Source organism: Lutra lutra, chromosome 7 (genome assembly GCF_902655055.1).
Source record: "Lutra lutra chromosome 7, mLutLut1.2, whole genome shotgun sequence".
NCBI classification, from domain to species: domain Eukaryota; kingdom Metazoa; phylum Chordata; class Mammalia; order Carnivora; family Mustelidae; genus Lutra; species Lutra lutra.
In genome coordinates this window covers 35538873-35557991 of record NC_062284.1, presented here as the reverse complement: position 1 = coordinate 35557991, position 19119 = coordinate 35538873, and the positions used below count along the sequence as shown (strand labels likewise).

General features: G+C 36.3%; 1 protein-coding gene and 1 non-coding gene across 2 annotated transcripts in view; one reads left to right on the top strand and one right to left on the bottom strand.

Moving 5' to 3' along the window:
• Nucleotides 1-19119, bottom strand: part of UNC13C (unc-13 homolog C) — a 611946-nt gene that overhangs the window by 485728 nt on the left and 107099 nt on the right. The gene's annotated exons all lie outside the window — the stretch shown is intronic.
• LOC125105770 (U6 spliceosomal RNA) lies at nucleotides 11976-12083 on the top strand. The gene has a single exon (XR_007129036.1). It is a non-coding gene; the product is annotated as a U6 spliceosomal RNA (small nuclear RNA).

Sequence of the window (19119 nt, the reverse complement as noted above, 5' to 3'; positions counted from 1 at the left end):
TTTTAAGAATATATGTGATCTAAGTGTGTCTCCTGAGTACTGAACTCAATGTTTCTCGTGTGAATATCCTCAAGAAAGAACTATGAATGTGATTTAAGGCAACATGTGACCTGCTGAGCACTCAATTTTCCCTCCTATGGAAGTGAGATAAGAGGGTTTGGCCAGCGTGTATCTAAAGCTTCTAGCTCTAGATTCTATGATTTTTGTTTCTCTAGATATAATTTTCAGTGTAACAACTATTTACTCACCAGTTACCCCTCAAAATATTAATATCTACTACCTAAATTTGAGATACAATTATTTCACAATTTAAGATAAAGGTAAAAATTGTGTTGTTGTGTTTCCTTTCTTGGTATTTTATCCTTGTTGGAACACTTTTTGAAGAAAATTAGGTGGAAGAGATCTGAAAGCTTATAAAGAATCTGAGTTCTGGATGCCTATCTAGCTTAGGAATTTCCTTAAACTTTTTTCCTCTAATGCCCTTCTTTGCTCTCCACTCCTTCAAGGATAATGCAAAGCTCTCACTAGTGATACTGTTCACTACCCACTTTGGAAACAGGTTTGCTTTATTTCCAAGCATATCAAAATACATAGGACTTTTAAGACATGTATATTATGCCTGAAAATCACAAGATGGGAGCTGAAAACCATCCAGAAAAGAGCCTATATTGTAATCAGAAAATTGTTCAATTTCCATTGACCTTTACAGAGTACCTCCTATGTGTTAGACATTTTGCACAGCACCTTATCTGCTCTTTTATTAAATCTCATCAATTGTTTTGTGAGGCCATCAATATTCATTAGATCTTGCCAAGGCAGAGGAAACCCTTTGGCCTGGCTCACATTTCTGTTATAATTCTGGATATAATGGGGTGGGTGCTGAGTGAGATATTAATGCTCATATCTCATACACTTTTTCGTTCAGTTATGCACTGGGGGGTTAACCTAAAAAATGAGAGACAATAACAATACAATATGGTAAGGATATATGAAAGATATGAGTAAGTTGGTGGGGGAACATAGAGAAAATATCTCCTAACTCTGCTGCCAGAGAGGACACTGGGTTTGTAAACAATTCATGGGGGCAATGATTTATGAATAGGCATTTGTCAGTTCAATGAAATCATTCTTAGAGGGAAAGAATTTGCAAAGGCACTGAAGCTTGAAAGAGTATAGAGTATTAGGAACTGAAACATGGGAGTGTGATAGTAAAGAACTTTAAGAAATGAAAGTAGAGGGACGCCTGGGTGGCTCAGTTGGTTAAGCAGCTGCCTTCGGCTCAGGTCATGATCCCAGCGTCCTGGGATCGAGTCCCACATCGGGCTCCTTGCTTGGCGGGGAGCCTGCTTCTCCCTCTGCCTCTCCCTGCCATTCTGTCTGCCTGTGCTCGCTCTCTCTCACTCTCTCTCTGACAAATAAATAAAAAAATCTTAAAAAAAAAAAAAAAAAAAAGAAATGAAAGTAGATGAACAGGGTTTATTGCATAAAAATCTTGATAGATTCCATTAAGGAATTTAAATTATACTCTAATTGTAATGTAGAACCACAGACTGTTTTCAAGCAAGACTGTGATGCATAACATGATCAGAGTTTTATTTTGTTTTTAAAAATCAAGGCCAGTCCTCTGGACAATGAGGCAGAATAAGATGACATACAAAGATTCTGCTGTCTGCCCCACTTATATCACTACTCTACACCCATGCACACCTGCTAGGTTGGTTGATTGGTATGGTTATTTATTTATTTATTTTTATTTATTTATTTATTAGCTCAGACTCAGCATGGGCCATGAAATCATGAACCTGAGATAGAGTCCCATGTTCTATCAACTGAACCAGCCAGGCTCCCCAAGTAACAGCTTTTAATATGTTGTATACCTAAAAATAATCTAACATTTTGTGTCACCTATACTCAAATTATTATAAAACTTTAAAATCTATCCAAGCTTAGGGGTGCCTGGGTGGCTCAGTCAGTTAAGCAACTGACTCTTGACTTCACTCAGGTCATAATCCCAGCTCTATTTTGCTGAGATCAAGCTCTGAGATAGGATGGGCTCTGCACTTAACAGGAAGTCTGCTTAAGATTCTCTCTCTCCCTCTGGGCCCCAACCCCTCCACCCCCATGCTCACTCATGCACTTTAGCTTGCTCTAAAATAAGTAAATAAATCTTTATTATAAATATGCATACACACACACACACACACACACACATACATGCATGAGATAAAAACAATGAGTGTGGAGAAACAATATGGAAGCTTTCCATCTACCTGGAAACATCAATGGAAAAAAAATTTACCCCGGATAAAGGAAACCTCAAAACTATATGAAAATGTAGGTACAATTTCACTCATACGTAGAATCCATAAAACAGAACAAATGAAAAGCAGAATCAAATCTATAAATACAGAGAACTGAGGATGACCAAAAGGTAGGAGGGTGAGAGCATGGGCAAAATGGCTGAGGGGGAGGAGATACAGGGTTCCAGTTATGGAATGAATAAGTTATGGGAATAAAAGCTATGGCATAGCTAATATATTCTATCATATTGTAATAATGTTGTATGGTGACAGATGGCAGCTATCCTTATCCTTGTGGTGAGCATAGTGTAAGAGTTGTTCAATCACTATGTTGTATACTTGAAACCAATATAAACTTGTGAACCATACTCCAAAAGTTATGAAAGAAAAATTGCTTCTTTAAAGCATTAAATAAAAAATCAAGACTGATTACAAAGAGACCATGTACATATGAATGGTATCATTTTGTAAAAAGGATATAACTGAAGATGCAGTGGAAATTTTTTTAAAAATTCAAAGTGTGCTACAAACATCTTTATGTCAATACAAAGACTTAAGGTAATTTTCTAAACACTAACAAAAATGTAAGAGGGCATGTATTGCATGGAGCACTGGGTGTAATACATAAACAATGAATCTTGGAGCACTGAAAAAGTAAAAAAAAAAAAATAAAAGGAATTAATAACATTTATTCAAAAATATAGGAAACTAAAACCATTACTAAGGAATCTTTATTCAGTTGGAAAATCTCCCCAAGACAGAACACCAGATGGTTTTTTAAAAGTTTTATGAAGTCTATATTAAAAAGATAATACCACTGTAATACAAATTGACTACAGAAGTGAACACATAGAATGGAAACAGAAAAGTATATTTCCTGAGGCTAGTATAGCTTGCTATTAAAATCAGAAAAGAATGGTACAAACTAATATTATATAACAGTATCATATAGGAGAATTCATAAGCAAAATCCTAAATAAAACTTTTATATTTGATCCAACATGGGTGTACACATTTACCCAAATTGGATTTATCCCCAAAATAAAATAGTGCTTTAACAATATAAAAATCTATCAGACTTTTGCTTCCAGAAAAAAAAAAAGAAAGAAAGAAAGAAAGAAAATGGATAGATCACCGTCCCTCTTACTTCCACTAAATAAAACTAAAAACTTTGGACATAATATATAAAATAAACACAAAACTCTGAAAGTTGGAAAGATGGCACAGTGACTAGTGACTGTGACTTTTGACTCAAAGTATAGTACACTAATGAGTTTTATGGGTTTTCTGTTTGCCTCCAATATCCCAAACTGAACATTACAACCCAGAGATATCAATGGTGCAGACAAGAAAGGCTCCAGGGAAAACCTACTCTCTTTAGCAGAGGAACCAAGAAAGGAACAGGCCACTCAGACAGAAACATTCAGATGATAATTAACCCACTCCAGCCAAACATCACAGACAAAAAAATCCTGTGGCCCCCATTTCCACTCCTGTCAGTGAAGGTCAAAAGGAGTACCTAGACTTCTACCTTTGCTGGATTGTAATGAGTACTCCAACCTTCCATACTGACTTGAGTGCTGTCAGAGAAGACCAAGTAGGGAGTTGGAAATCACAGAGGGCCTGAACTTCTCCCATACAAAAGTAGTAATAAGAAATCCTTTACCTCCTCACTGTAGTTTTATTTAAAGAGGCCTAGTGGAAAGTAAGAATTTTCATCACTGCTCAGCCATAACAAAAATCACCCCCTCAGTATCAGTGGTGTCTACACAGGAAGCAGCAATTAGGCACCTGTTCCCTTCTAAGCTACAGTAGTATAAACAGAGACTCAGTGGAACAGTGGGAAGGCTCAACTCCCAGTCATGCCCACCACAGTAACAAAAAGTTCCTCCTGCTGGGTGTCTATGAACACCTAGAAAACACAAACAAACAAACCTAAATTTCCATCTCCACCTAGAAGAAAGGAGTCAGAGTTCTCATTCAAGTACTGGAGCACTGTCAGACAAGATAAAATGCATGACTTAAGTAAGACCCAAAGTCTTATGACAGAATCCTCCAAATGTCCATATTAAAATCACTTGTCATACCAGGGACCTCAAACCAAATGAGAAAAGACAACAGTTACCAGGTGATAATCCAGATGTTAAAAGTATCTGAATTAGGCTTTTAACACAGCCGATTAAAAATGTTTCAATAATAGTTATAAATATGTCTGGAACCAATGAATAGAAAGTTTTACTGAAGGAGTAGACAGTCTCAAAGAAATTGAAGATATGATAAACAAATGGGAATTTTAGAAATGAAAAATACAGCAACCGAAATATTACTAATTGGAAAGACTCAACAGCTACGTGAAAGAAAAATCAGTGAACTTGAATATAAAACAGTAGAAATTACACAGTCTGAACTACAGAGCCTGAAAACAAGTGTTAGGGACACTTGGGATTATGATTAAAAATGTTAAAATATTCATCTCACTGAAGTTCCAGAAAGACAGGAAAAAGAAGAATAGAATTCTGAGTCTAGTCAACTTTTGCTTTAACAATATATCAGACTGAGTAGCTTAAGCAACATTTACTTTGCATAGTCCTGGAGACTGGAAAGTCCAAGATCAAGGTGCTATCAGATTTGATTCTTGGTAAGGTCTCTCTTCCTGGCTTGCAGAGGTCCACCTTCTCACTGTATGCTCCTGTGACAGAGTGAGCTTTGGTCTCTCTATTCTGATAACACTGATCCCACCATTGAGCCATACCCTCATAACCTCATCTAAACATCAGTAACTCTGAAATTTTCAGTTGTATTTTCAAATACAATTAAGTAGGAATTAGGGCTTCATCATCTGAATTTTGGGAGGACACGTTCATAACAGAGCTGGAAATGTGTTCAATAAAAAAATGCCTGAAAAACTCAAGTTTTGCAAATGCTAAACAAAACACAAGTCTGCAGAATAAGCTTATAAACTGCACACCTGAAAAATTCAGGTCAAGACAGACCACAAACTTCTGAAAACTAAAAGCAAAGAAAAAATGTTTACAGTAGTTAGAGAAATGGCACATTATCTATAGGGGAGAAAAAACTTGAATGAGAATGGATTTTCTATCAGAAACCATAGAGGCAGAAAGGAATGGCGCAACACTTTTCAAGTGCTTTAGAAAATGATCTAAGATTACATATTCAGTGAAAACATATCCTTAGGAATGAAGAGGCAATCAAGACATTCTCAGATGAAAGAAAACTGAGACTTTATAACCAGCGAACTTACTTTAAATGAATGGCTGAAGAAGGGAGAGTGAACAATAAAAACAAAACTATAGGTATATACAGTATGCTTTCCTTTTCCCCTTGAGTTTTCTAGATTATGTTTAATGGTTGAAACAAAAATTTTAACACTATCTAATGTGGTTCTTAATGTATACAGAGGAAATATTTAAGAAATTTTACTTTAAATGTGAAAGAACAAAGGAATATGGTGGTAGATAAGGTTTTTGCACTTCCCTACAACTGGTAAAATGTATTCGCCAGCCAACTTTGACAAATTATGTATATGTAATGTGTAGTAGGCAAATTAATGGCCCCCAGGGACAGCTATGTTAATAATTCTTGGAACCTGAGTAATTTATTTACATTTAAAAGGGAAATTAAAGTTGCAGACAGAACTAAGTTTCCTAATCACCCAATCTTAATATTGGAATATTATCCAGGGTTATCTAGTGGGTCCAATGTAATCAGAAGGACACTAGAAGTGGAAGAGGAAGGCAGATAAATGAGGTCAGAGTGATAAAATATTAAAAAGCTCAATACACAGAGTTGGTTGATCGTCCAACTCTGGGTTTCAATTCAGGTCATGATTTCAGGGTCATGGGATTGAGTTCTGTGTCTGACTCTGTGCTCAGCAGGGAGTCTAGTGGGAATTCTTTCCATTTTCCTCTGTACCTCCCCTCCTCAAATAATAAATAAACCTTTCAGAAAATGCTCAACACACAGTTGCTGGTTTTGAAGATAGAGGAAAATGTTTATGAGCCAAAAAATATAAATACCATCTAAAAGCTGAAAAAATCATTGAAACAGATTCTTCCCTAAGCCTCTAGCAATAAAAAACTTATTCATAACACAATACCAAGAATTGTCACTCAAAATGTTATACAAAGAGATACACTGAAAAACTCAAAGTGTACAAGCAATCTATAGAAATGTAGAAAAGATAGACAATGAAAACCAGAGAAAACAGAAGACAAAGAATAAAGTAGCAGATTTAAGCCTTATCAATAATTGCACTAAATATAAGTGGTCTAAATATATCAAACTCAACACACACAAAACTGATAATCATGTCAAAAAATGGGCAGAAGACATGAACAGACACTTCTCCAATGAAGACATACAAATGGCTATCAGACACATGAAAAAATGTTCATCATCACTAGCCATCAAGGAGATTCAAATTAAAACCACATTGAGATATCACCTTACACTAAAATGGCCAAAATTAGCAAGACAGGAAACAACGTGTGTTGGAGAGGATGTGGAAAAAGGGGAACCCTCTTACACTGTGGGTGGGAATGCAAGTTGGTGCACCAACTTTGGAGAACAGTGTGGATATTCCTCAGGAAATTAAAAACAGAGCTTCCCTATGACCCCGCAATTGCACTACTGGGTATTTACCCCAAAGATACAGAGGTAGTGAAAAGAAGGGCCATCTGTACCCCAATGTTTATAGCAGCAATGGCTATGGTTGCCAAACTGTGGAAAGAACCAAGATGCCCTTCAAGGAACGAATGGATAAGGAAGATGTGGTCCATATATACTATGGAATATTATGCCTCCATCAGAAAGGATGAATACCCAACTTTTGTATCAACATGCACGGGACTGGAAGAGATTATGCTGAGTGAAATAAGTCAAGCAAAAAGAGTCAATTATCATATGGTTTCACTTATTTGTGGAGCATCACAAATAACATGGAGGACATAGGGAGATGGAGAGGAGAAGGGAGTTGAGGGAAATTGAAGGGAAGATGAACCATGAAAGACTATAGACTCTGAAAAACAATCTGAGGGTTTTGAAGGGGCAGGGGGTGGGAGGTTGGGGGAGCCTGGTGGTGGGTATTATGGACGGCACATATGGCATGAAGCTGGGTGTGGTGCATAAACAATGAATTCTGTTATGCTGAAAAGAAATTAATAAAAAAATTAAAAAACACAATAAATATATCAAATAAAAAAGCTTAATGGGATAGATAAAAAACATCATTACCTAACTATATGTTTAGGAACTCAAATATAATGATATAGACAGGCTAAAAGTAAACAAATGGAAAAAGTTACACAATACAATCAAAAGGATATAGTAGCTAACCTAATATCTGATAATGTAGACTTAAAAGCAAAAGAAAACTAAGAGAGACTCATATGTATAATGAGATAAAGGTAAATCCACCAGGAAGACAATAATCCAAAATGAATATGAACCAAATGCAGAGCTGCAAAGCATGTGAAACAAAAACTGATATAACTTAAAAGTAGACAAATCCACAATTGTCAGTCACTTAAATCCCCACCCTACACTGATGAGAATAATCAATGAAAATATTAATACATGAAAAGGTATACCATGTTCATGAATTGAAACCACTGAGATACAAAATGCAAACTGTCTCCAGATTTTATTCATACACACACACACAACACACTATAATACATATACATATGTAAAAATATACATATTATATATATGTATGTGTGTATATAATATATAAATTCTTTTTTCACGACTTATAATCATAGTAACCAAGACTGTGTGATACCAGTAGAAAGAATTAAACATTGATCAATGTAACAGAGTAGAGAACCTAGATAGAGACCCACACAAATCTTTTTATGATTTTTGACAGAGACAGAGAAAGAGGGAAGACAAGCAGGAGGAATGGCAGAGGGAGAAGCAGGCTTCCTGCTCAGCAGGGAGCCTGATGTAAGGCTCAATCCCAGGATCCTGGGATCATGATCTGAGCCGAAAAAAGACAATGACTAAACAACCCAGGCACTCCACAGATCATTTTTTATAAGGATGCAAAAGCAACTCAGTGAAGATAGACTTTTAAATAACTGGTGCTCAAGCAACTGGATATTTATAAGCAAAAACACTGCCCTCAACCTAAACCTATCTTAATGTGAAAATTATCTCAAAATGAATCATATTTAAGTTTAAAATAAAAATTTTTAAAAACCTTAACTCGGGAAAAGTCTTCAAGACATAAAACTGGAAGAGTTCTTAATCATGACATCAAAAATACAATACAAAAATAGAGAAGTCAATAAGTTGGTCTTAAAAACTTTACTCTTGGAAGTCCCATGTAAAAAGGATTTAAAGAGAAGCTAAACATTGGAAGAAAACATTTGCAAGCCATATACTAAACAAGGAACTAGTACCTACAACACATAAAGAACTCTCAAAACTCAACAGCAAACACCAACCATACATGCACAATTAGAAAATGGACAAAAGATGTAGAGACATTTCACTGAAAAGGACATATGAATGACAAACAAGCATATGAAAAGATGATCAGTATCACTATATATTCAGGAACTGCAAATTGGAACATGATGAAATGTTTCTATGTATTCGTACAGTTAAATAACAAAAACATTGACAATACCAAATGCTAGAAAGGATGCAGTGAAACTGGGTCTCTCATACATTGTCAATGTAAGATATAATAACTCTCAAATAGTTTGACCATTTCTTATAAAATTAACTCTATGTCTACAGTACAGTCAACAATTGAACTCCTTGGCCTTTATCCTGGAAAAATGAAACATTCACACAAATCTTACAAATGACCATTCATAACAGCTTTATTTTAATAGCTTCAAACTGGAAACAACCAAAATATCCCTCAACAAGTGAATAGTTAAACTGTGATACATCCCAGAGATACATTAGTATTCCTTAAATACAACTCACCAATAAAAATAAACTGATACACATAGCAACTTATATCTCAAGGGCATTATGTTAAAGAAAAATCCAGATGACAGATACTACATGAGTCCATTTATATATAATTCTACAGATGGAAAACAGATTAGCTGTTGCCAGGGGTTATGCAAGGTTAAACATGGAGAGGGGTGGATGAGAGAGACTACACAGGAATAGCACAAGCATGATGGAGTAGTTCTGTATTTGGATTGTTATAGTTTTATGATCTACATATATGATAAAATGACATAATTACATACATTATACTAGTGTCAAATTCCTGGTCTTTATATTGTACTTCAATTATACAACATGTAAATATTGAGGGAAACAGAGTAAAAGTTATATGTGATCTCTACACTATCTTTTCAATATTCCATTAACCTATTATTTTTTAATTTAGCAGTTGGACAAAAAATTTGAGCAGACACTTCACAAAAGAAAATGCATGAGTGGCCAAAAAGCACAAAAATTATGCCTGTCATCATTCGTCACTGGGGAAATAAAATTTAAAACCACAATTAGATACCTTGACATATCCTGTAGAATGGCTAAAATTAAAGAATAACAATAACAATGTTGGTAAGTATGTGAAGCAACTCAAACTTGTTTACCCTATAATCACACTGGAAAACAGGTAGTTATTTCTTAAAAATTTAAACATGGGGGCACCTGGGTGGCTCAGTGGGTTAAAGCCTCTGTCTTCAGCTCAGGTCATGATCTCAGGGTCCTGGGATCGAGCCCGCACTGGGCTCTCTGCTCAGCGGGGAACCTGCTTCCTCTTCTCTTTTTGCCTGCCTCTCTGCCTACTTGTGATCTCTGTCAAATAAATAAATAAAATCTTTAAAAATTTAAACGTGGTACCAAAATATGGAAAGAGCCCAAATGTACATTGACAGATGAATGGATAAAGCAGATGTGATTTTATAAACACACACACACACACACACACACAAACACATACACACAGAGGAATATTATTTAGCCATCAAAAACTGAAATCTTGGGCGCCTGGGTGGCTCAGTGGATTAAGCCGCTGCCTTCGGCTCAGGTCATGATCTCAGGGTCCTGGGATCGAGTCCCACATCAGGCTCTCTGCTCAGCAGGGTGCCTGCTTCCCTCTCTCTCTCTCTCTGCCTGCCTCTCCATCTACTTGTGATCTCTCTCTGTCAAATAAATAAATAAAATCTTTAAAAAAAAAAACTGAAATCTTGCCATTTGCAACAATGTGGCGGGAACTAGAGGGTATTATGCCAAGCAAAATAAGTCAGAGAAAGATAAATATCATATGATTTCACTCATATGCAGAATTAAAAAACAAAACAGGTGAACATAGGAGAGAGGAAGGTAAAATAAGACAAAGGAGGCAAATCATAGGAGATTTGTAACTATAGGAAACAAATGGAGGCTTGAGGGGAGGTGGATGGGGAGAAGGGGTAATTGGGTGATGGGCATTAAGGGGGGCACTTGAAGTAATGAGCACTGGGTGTTGTATGCAACTGATGAATCACTAAATTCTACCTCTGAAAATAATATATGTTAATTAAATTGAATTTAAATAAAAAATTAATTTAAAAATTCACCCTGAAAAAAATTTAAACACGGTACATTAAAACCTAAATGTGGACAAAGTTTAAATAAATTAAATATATAAATTCTTAAATAAATTAAATATATAAATTCTTTTTTCACGACTTATAATCATAGTAATAACATAATAAATATTTATTTATTTATACGTGGTACATTAAAACCTAAATATGGACAAATTTTATATATAGAATATACATGTTATATCTATATGCATATATATAGGTATATGTTCTGTGTAAATTGCCATAAGACACAAAAAGCATAAATGATCACAAATAGGAATGAAAAGTGTGTCACATCAGAAGAAACAACAACAGAGCAAGAAAATGTATTTGCAACACACAACAGAGGATTAGCTTTGCCTCTGTAAAAGAATTTGAAAAACAGGTAGAAAAATAAATTTCATGTTGAAATGCATTTCCCAAGAGGAAATTAACATAGGAAAAGGCACTCAAACTGTTCAGCTATGAGGATTGTGTAAGTTAACATTAAGCACTCACACCTTATTTCACTACCACCGGAACAGAAAAGAAAATCAACTATCTCAGACTGTCAAGTTGTTATGGATGGAAACTTCCATGAAGTACTGTTAAAAATGTATATGGACACTTCTGAAATTGAAATCACAGTTCCTAGGAAGGTTGAAATTTGCTCACCCAATTGCCCAACAACTTTGTTAGGTATGTAACATGAAGATAATCTTATACTTATGTAGCAGATTACAAATAAAAAGACCTTTACTACGACATTATTTGTCATGGAATATGGAATATGGAATACCATATTTTTCCTATTAGCAAGGAATAATTTTGATGTACTTATATGGTAAAATACATTTGAATGAATTAATTAGACCAATAGGCATGAATGTAGTTTTTTTAAACATTTTAACATCTTAATTTTTTTCCATGTTCCAACATTCATTGTTTATGCACAACACCCAGTGTTCCATCTAATACATGCCCTCCTTAATACCCACCACCAGGCTCACCCATCCCCTCCCCCTCCTCCACAACCCTCAGTTTGTTTCCCAGGATCCACAGAAAGTAGTTTCTAACATAACACTGAGTTTAAAAAGCGAGTTCCAGAATTATCTAGTCTGGAATGCTTATTTCGGCAGCACATATACTAAAATTGGAACAATATAAAGAAGATTAGCATGGACCCTGTGCAAGGATGACAGAATTATCTAGCAAGGCATCATTTCTATATTTATGGGCAGTAAAATTATAATACATCCTGGAAGAATATACTTGTGATTTTTTTATGGTGATTGTCCCTAGGAAAGTAAGGAAAGACTAGAGAGTGAATAACCTTTAAAGTCGAGCCGCAGCTCCTTTCATATGTCCCTATTTACTACCAACAACCCATTCCATTCTTCCCGGCCTCCCATGACTGGCTCCTGGTGCCCTGAAGTATTCTTTGGCTTCTCCATTTACCAAGATACCCGGTCACTGACACATGGGGCAAAGCAGAGTACAGAGAAAATAACACGCAAACAAAAATTGCTTGCTGGAATCTTCATTATCTCAGAACCAAAAGGGTTTTTTTTGCTTTGTGGTTTTCTTTGTTTTTGTTTTGTTTGTTTTGCTTGTTTGTTTTAGAGGTCATGTTGCCTAGTGGGCTTCAAATTGTGTTCTGAGAAGCCCTGAGCTCCTGAAGAGCTTCACTGGGTGAGGAAAGGCTTGGCACCTAGGACTCGGCACCCACCACCCCGGATTGAAGCACAGCAGTTCTGACTTTATCTGCTTTATAACTGGGTCAGTGCTCTTAAGAAGAACAACAAAAACCCCTGGAGCTTAGGCATCAACTTTACTTTTCTATAAGAACATAATAAAGTCATTTTCTTGCAAGATCGCGTAACTCTTCTATGTCTAACTGATTTGACGTTTACAGAACTTTTGGTGCAATGGGAAACTGTTAAGGAAGGTATGTAGGAGCCCTGGGTTCCTAACATCTATCTCATCATATCATATAAACAGGAGGATGCTTTTCCAAGTGTCAAGTCAAAATGAAATGATAATTATGCTTCATTTACCAATGCAGCAATTCTGGTATAAACTCAGGGCGAAAGGAGAAGGTCGTGCTCGCTCCATCAAATTTTAGTGTGCATCACACCCTGCTCTCTCACCAGGAAGAGTAAGCGTCATCACCAACTCGTACAGGCAGAACTCTTTGATTCATTTATCCTAGTGATAACCCTGTAAATAAGCATTATGTGTTAAAAAAAAAACTGCAATGGGGTGTGAGCTTTTGGAAAGCAACTGTTTACTCCAATAGGAAGTTGCCAGAAGAAGAACTAAGTCATCAAGCTTTCCATCCCTGCCTGTTAGCTATGTAATCTCTAATGGAAGTCATTCATGAAGCTAATAAGTTCTCTGCAAGGCAATCACTTTAAAGAAAAGGGGGGGCAAGTAATTATATTAGGCACCAAAGTTCATGAGGAAGAAAATTCACAACAAAACAACTCTGATCTTTGCTCCAGGCTCTGCTTAATGGTCCGGAAAACTAATAATCATTAATTTTCACAAGAGATGTCATATGGCTAGAGCTATAATGTTCAAATAATATTCAATTACATTTTTCTTCTGATGAGTGAAAGCCTCTTTTAATCATTTTGAAACCAGTTACCACAAAACTAATTATTTTATTCTTGTAATCTCTTATCTACAAGTCTTCAAAACATAGACTGGAATTTCACTTCCAAGGATATACACTGAAAACATAGAAGTTGATTTTGCATTCAGATCTCATTCGACCTAACAAACAGAATAATGACATTTTTTTCTACCCCTCCTGGTACAGATTTTTGTAAAGTACTATTTGTCTCTTGCAGAATTTTCCAGATTCAAAATTATCTATTAATATTTCTACTTTTAACAGAAGGCCTGCAACCGTACTTAGGATGTTTAGAATAGACCTCTTCTTGACAGCTAATGCCTAAGGAAGATGGTGTCACCACAAAACAGAGGGACTTTGATAGGGAATGTTTTTCACAATCCTTCTGAACAAATTTGGCAGGAAGCAAGGGATTATTCACCCATAGTATCTCTGGCCCCGCCCCTGCAATTTATAATCCACACTATTTCAGGATTCTACCTCTTATCAAAGAGTGCCTGCACACACAGAGCTAACAGTATACGGATTATTCTGAAGATTAAAAGCAAAAGTATTTCTATCAGTCGGAAAATATAGTTTGTACAAATTTTGCCTCTGCTGGCAAAGAACCTCATATTTTTAGCTCTGGGTTTTGTAAACCTTTAGTTGGAGGCTAAGACAGCCACACATGGAAAAGATCCTAGGAAACATCCTAGGAGACATCTGTCAATGCAGGGGTGCAGAAGATAAAAAAGGTAGTGGGTTATCCTCATAAAAGGTGGAGAGGACAGGAATCACACTCTAGGTAGATGAATTGGAAGTCTGCACCCACATTCCAGGTTCTGACTCTCATCCCATAGACCAGATCTCCTCCCAGATGAATGTATAAAAGCAAACAACCCCAAGATCAAACCGCCACATGGAATGCTCCCTCTTTTGAATTTGCTGAGGAGTGCCTCTGTGTATAGAGTTGTTTGAATCTGTAGTATTCCCCATAGCAGACTCATTCTCCTGTAATCACGGAGTCGAACCATGAAGAAAAATCCAGCTGACTGTATATTTTTACCTCTTTAATCTACTGCCACTAGTTTTCCATCAAAATAATAGAAATGGAGGGAAAACATTAAGTTACAACTAAATGAAAGACAAGCCCCTCTCCTTTGATCACTAATTCTTACCTAGGTTTGGAGGTAAATCTACATTCTATGGCAGGGTGGAGAGGAAATCTGGTATACTTTGAGACAGTATCAAATCTACTACATACTTGATAATTTTTTCTTCACCTACATTGTTTGTGATTTTAATTTAAAGGGTTTGCTAAAATACATTTTTGTAGAAGTAACAGAAAAACTATTGTCAAACCATTATCTTCAAAAATCTACTACAGAATCAAAAACAAAAGAGGCTTGAAAAATTCTATCTGAAGCATGTTTTATTGTTTTGCAAGGTGTGGTATCACACAGGCACAGAAACCATCATTCTCTCTTTTGCTCGTACCAGTTTTCAGTAACTTAGTATAAAGGATTAAAATTTCAATTCCCTCAAGATTCAACTCAAATTCTCTAATGAGAACTTTCATTTCAAACGATGTTTTGCTCTTTTTATATAATCCTAGAATGAAAATAAAGAGGGCTTAAGAGATGGTCTAATCTAGTCTCACGTTTCCTTAAAAGTAGACAGCAAAACCATCTGGAAGTAATGGGAATAATGCTATTTAATATATAGGTTTGAGAGGAAACTATTTCCTGTAAATGTTGTCTATTACTCTAATACCTTTTAAACTAATAGCTGAGTTTTCATTCTGTAGGAAAGCAGTGTCATTGAAAGCCAATTCTCCTCCAGTACTCAGCTAGGTTCCACAGTTGGGTTAATAACATAAATTTTTTTTAAAGATTTTATTTATTTATTTGACAGACAGAGATCACAAGTAGGCAGAGAGGCAGACAGAGAGAGAGGTGGGCAGGCTCCTCGCAGAGCAGAGAGCCCGATGTGGGGCTCGATTCCAGGACACCAGGACCATGACCTGAGCCGAAGGCAGAGGCTTTAACCCACTGAGCCACCCAGGTGCCCCTAATAACATAAATTTTAAAGACTGCCTTATTTTACTGCCCCTCTGCAGATTGTGAGCTCCTTCAAAAAATCATCTTTATAACATGTTCACATTTTAATTCCATGCCTAGCACATACTTGTATACATCAAGCAATACTAGTGTGTCAGACACTACTTAGACAGGCTTGGAAATGTTTATATTGATTTTTGAGTGATTATCATTTACAATACAAGTTTTCTTTTGTTATAACCTTTCCCATACCCTTGTACCAGGTAGTCCTTATTTTCAGCTTTATTCTGTTCAATTATTGATATATTAAAAAAAAAAAAAAAAGTCAGGGGCACCTGGGTGGCTCAGTAGGTTAAGCTTTCAACTCTTGATTTTGGCTCAGGTCATGATCTCAGGATTGTGGGGTGGTGACCTGTGTTAAGCTCCATGCTTAAGCCAGGTGTCTGCTTGAGATTCTGCCCCTATCCTGACTCAGTCTCTCTCTCCCTCTCGTCTCTCTCTCTAAAACAAATATTTGGGAAAAAAAATCAGAAAGTCAGACCGTGACTTAGGTATTTAATTTTTACATGGGAAATATTTCAAATAAAGAAAACCATCAAAAATATTAGTCACAAGTTTCTTTTTGTATCAATGAAAACAAGTACTTGAGTGATATATGGGCTAACTTTCTGATATTGTTTTTCCAAAAATATATTTCATTTCAACATGGTCAGTTGATGTCTACTATTTATTGAACTGTGAGCTACTTTGGAGAATTTATTTTTCCAGGACTGCAACGTCATTCTAAAAGTATCTTTCATTATACAGTATAGGACCATATATGAGAGGAAAAAAAAAAAAAAAAAGCAAGGAGAGTGCTTTTGCTGTCTTTTCCATCTTGCCTAACTGCTACTATCAGTGCCACCTTTGATGCAGCTTTCACTGCTATCTAATGGCCATTAAACACGTGTTGGGGAAGATCATCAAAAAGACAAAGGCTACTGGACTTGTGAGCTGGGCCAGGGCATTTGGAGCCTCCTCACCTTCTTCCCTATCCTTAGAATGTGTGTTCCATTTACCCTTCCTTAGGCTGTTCCAAGATCATAGCCTTGAGATGGTGATGTGGTGTTGAAAACACCTGCACAGTATAGATGACTGAGCAAAGCTTTAGGGCCTCTTTATAAACTTTTAAGAATTGGAGGGTGGCATGGGGATCCATTTACTTTGCTGCCACACAAGACAAGGCTCATGTGGAGCCTTATTCAAGTGCCCACCCACCAAACTGGAATGGTCTGACTCTTACTTTAGCGTCTCCCAGTCTTGAGTACAGGAGCAAATTTCAGATCTGGAAAGCATCCAAGAGGGTTGCAAACCAACAACACACCCGCTGATTTGACATTCTGGCCAGTCTAACCCTGAGTCATATGGTAGTTATCTATTAAATATCTTCTCAGAGGATGAATGGAAGAAAAGAATGACTGGAAAAAGAAACTTGTTGGTTAAAAAAAAAATACGAAGACCTATGAAACAGAAAGGATTCACTTTATTTGAAAGGATGACTTTTCTGCTGCAACTAAAGAAAGTAAGAGAAAAAGAATGTGTGTGACATGATGCTTCCAAGCTACTTTTATTCTAAGCAAGCCCATCACAAGCTGTTAAGCTTTCAAAACTTAAACACTTCAGCAGCAAACCTGAAAATAGTTTTACTTGATGTATTTTTTAAGGGTTAGAAGACTTTAGGTGGTCCTTGGGGTATTTTGGAGTTCTTGTTTTAATATTTATTCACTTCCAAATGACTGGAGGACAAATAATTCATTTTTATAAGAAAGGAAATTATCCACCCTGACAACCCAAATTCTAGGCTTCAGATCCTGCTCTCTATGCATCATCTCTTAATGCTATAAATGTGAATCTCAGAGGTCTTATAATTCTTTCTCACTTCAAATGAAGGCAAATGCTTCTGAAATAGATTCACTACATTACTTATATCTACTGAGTCAAGGGATCTGAAAATACTGCTATACCAACAAATAGAATTATTGTAGCTCATTACAACGGCACCATGAAGGATGACTCTAGTACATGTTGCAGTCATTGGATTTAAGAACAAAATATCTAGCTGGTGACCATCCCTACTTGGGTGAACCCCAGGCATCTCAAATTCAATTAAGTTTAAAAGCTGAACTCATCTACTGTTCTGCTAATCTTACTCCCATATTCTCTTTGTGTAAAGGATGGCAATGGCTTCCATCTAGTCATGAAGTCAAAGCCTTGAAATCACCCTCAATTTTCTATTCCATTCATTCCATTCACCCCCAAATTCAGCTAGTCATTAAATTTGGTTGAACCATCTCCTAAACCTCTCACACTCTTCCACCCAATCCTATCACTACCATAGTTCGGATTTTCTTGATTTCTGAAACAGTAGGATTTTCCTGCTTCTGTATTTTTGTCACAAACTAGAAATGTCTTTTGTCATTTGTAGTAGAGGGTGTTGTTTGATTTCAAGCGTTCTATTCCTTTCCCATATGACGGCTTTATGATACGACATTAAACTTTTGTTTAAAAATGAATTGGCCAAAAATATGTATATCTTCTCCCTTTTGTCACTTAAATGATAATAAGATTAAACATATAAAAACTTTAGAATCAAAGAAGCAACATTAAAGAAACTGAAGTGTAAACTTACTCCAAAGAACACTTCACAGATTCCAGACTATAAAGTGTGGGGTTGGGGGGACAGTAAAGAATATAGACCAAGAGAAAGGAGCTGAAAGCAAGAGAATGATTTACTATCTGAATACAGTATTTGGACCCCCAGGTCCTGTTCTCCACCAGGCACAGTCAAGCTGCCTGGCCCAGGAAGGAGACTCGAGGTTTATTCTCATAGAAAAACTGAGAAGTATGGACCCCAAAACTCCAGGTAAATGATGAAAATGAGATAAAAACAGCAAAGTTAAATAAAATCCTTTATATGAACTACTGAACTATCAGACCCCTTGCTCAATCTACTTCCAGAGCCACAAAAGCAGGGAAATGATTTTTCAAAACTGTTCAATTAAAGTGTTGAGAAATATAGGTAAGAAAAATTTCTGAAAAGTCAGAATAAGAAGGGGCATCTGGGTGGCTCAGTGGGTTAAAGCCTCTGCCTTTGGCTCAGGTCATAATCTCAGGGTCCTGGGATCAAGTCCCCCATCGGGCTCTCTGCTCAGTAGAGAGCCTGCTTCCTCCTCTCTCTCTGCCTGCCTCTCTGCCTGCTTGTGATCTCTGCCTGTCAAATAAGTGAATAAAATCTTTAAAAAAAAAAAAAAAGAACAAGAAGAAATGGGCAATGAAAAAATGAATTTAGACACAAATCCTGGATATCCACTCTCAAGTTAAAACAATTCCACAGAGAAGAACAAAGAAATTTGTGGAAAATAAATCAACTCAAGGACTTAAGGGGGAAAAAAGTTACTATGGACAAAACCAACTCCAAATATAAGTATAATCCCTCCAACCCCCCCCCCCAAAACTTTTTTTAAGTCCTATGCATTCCTTCTCAGAAAGTTATCAACCTCCACAATTGCAAAGAGCTAATTACAAAAAGAAATAGAGTCAAGGAAGCATAT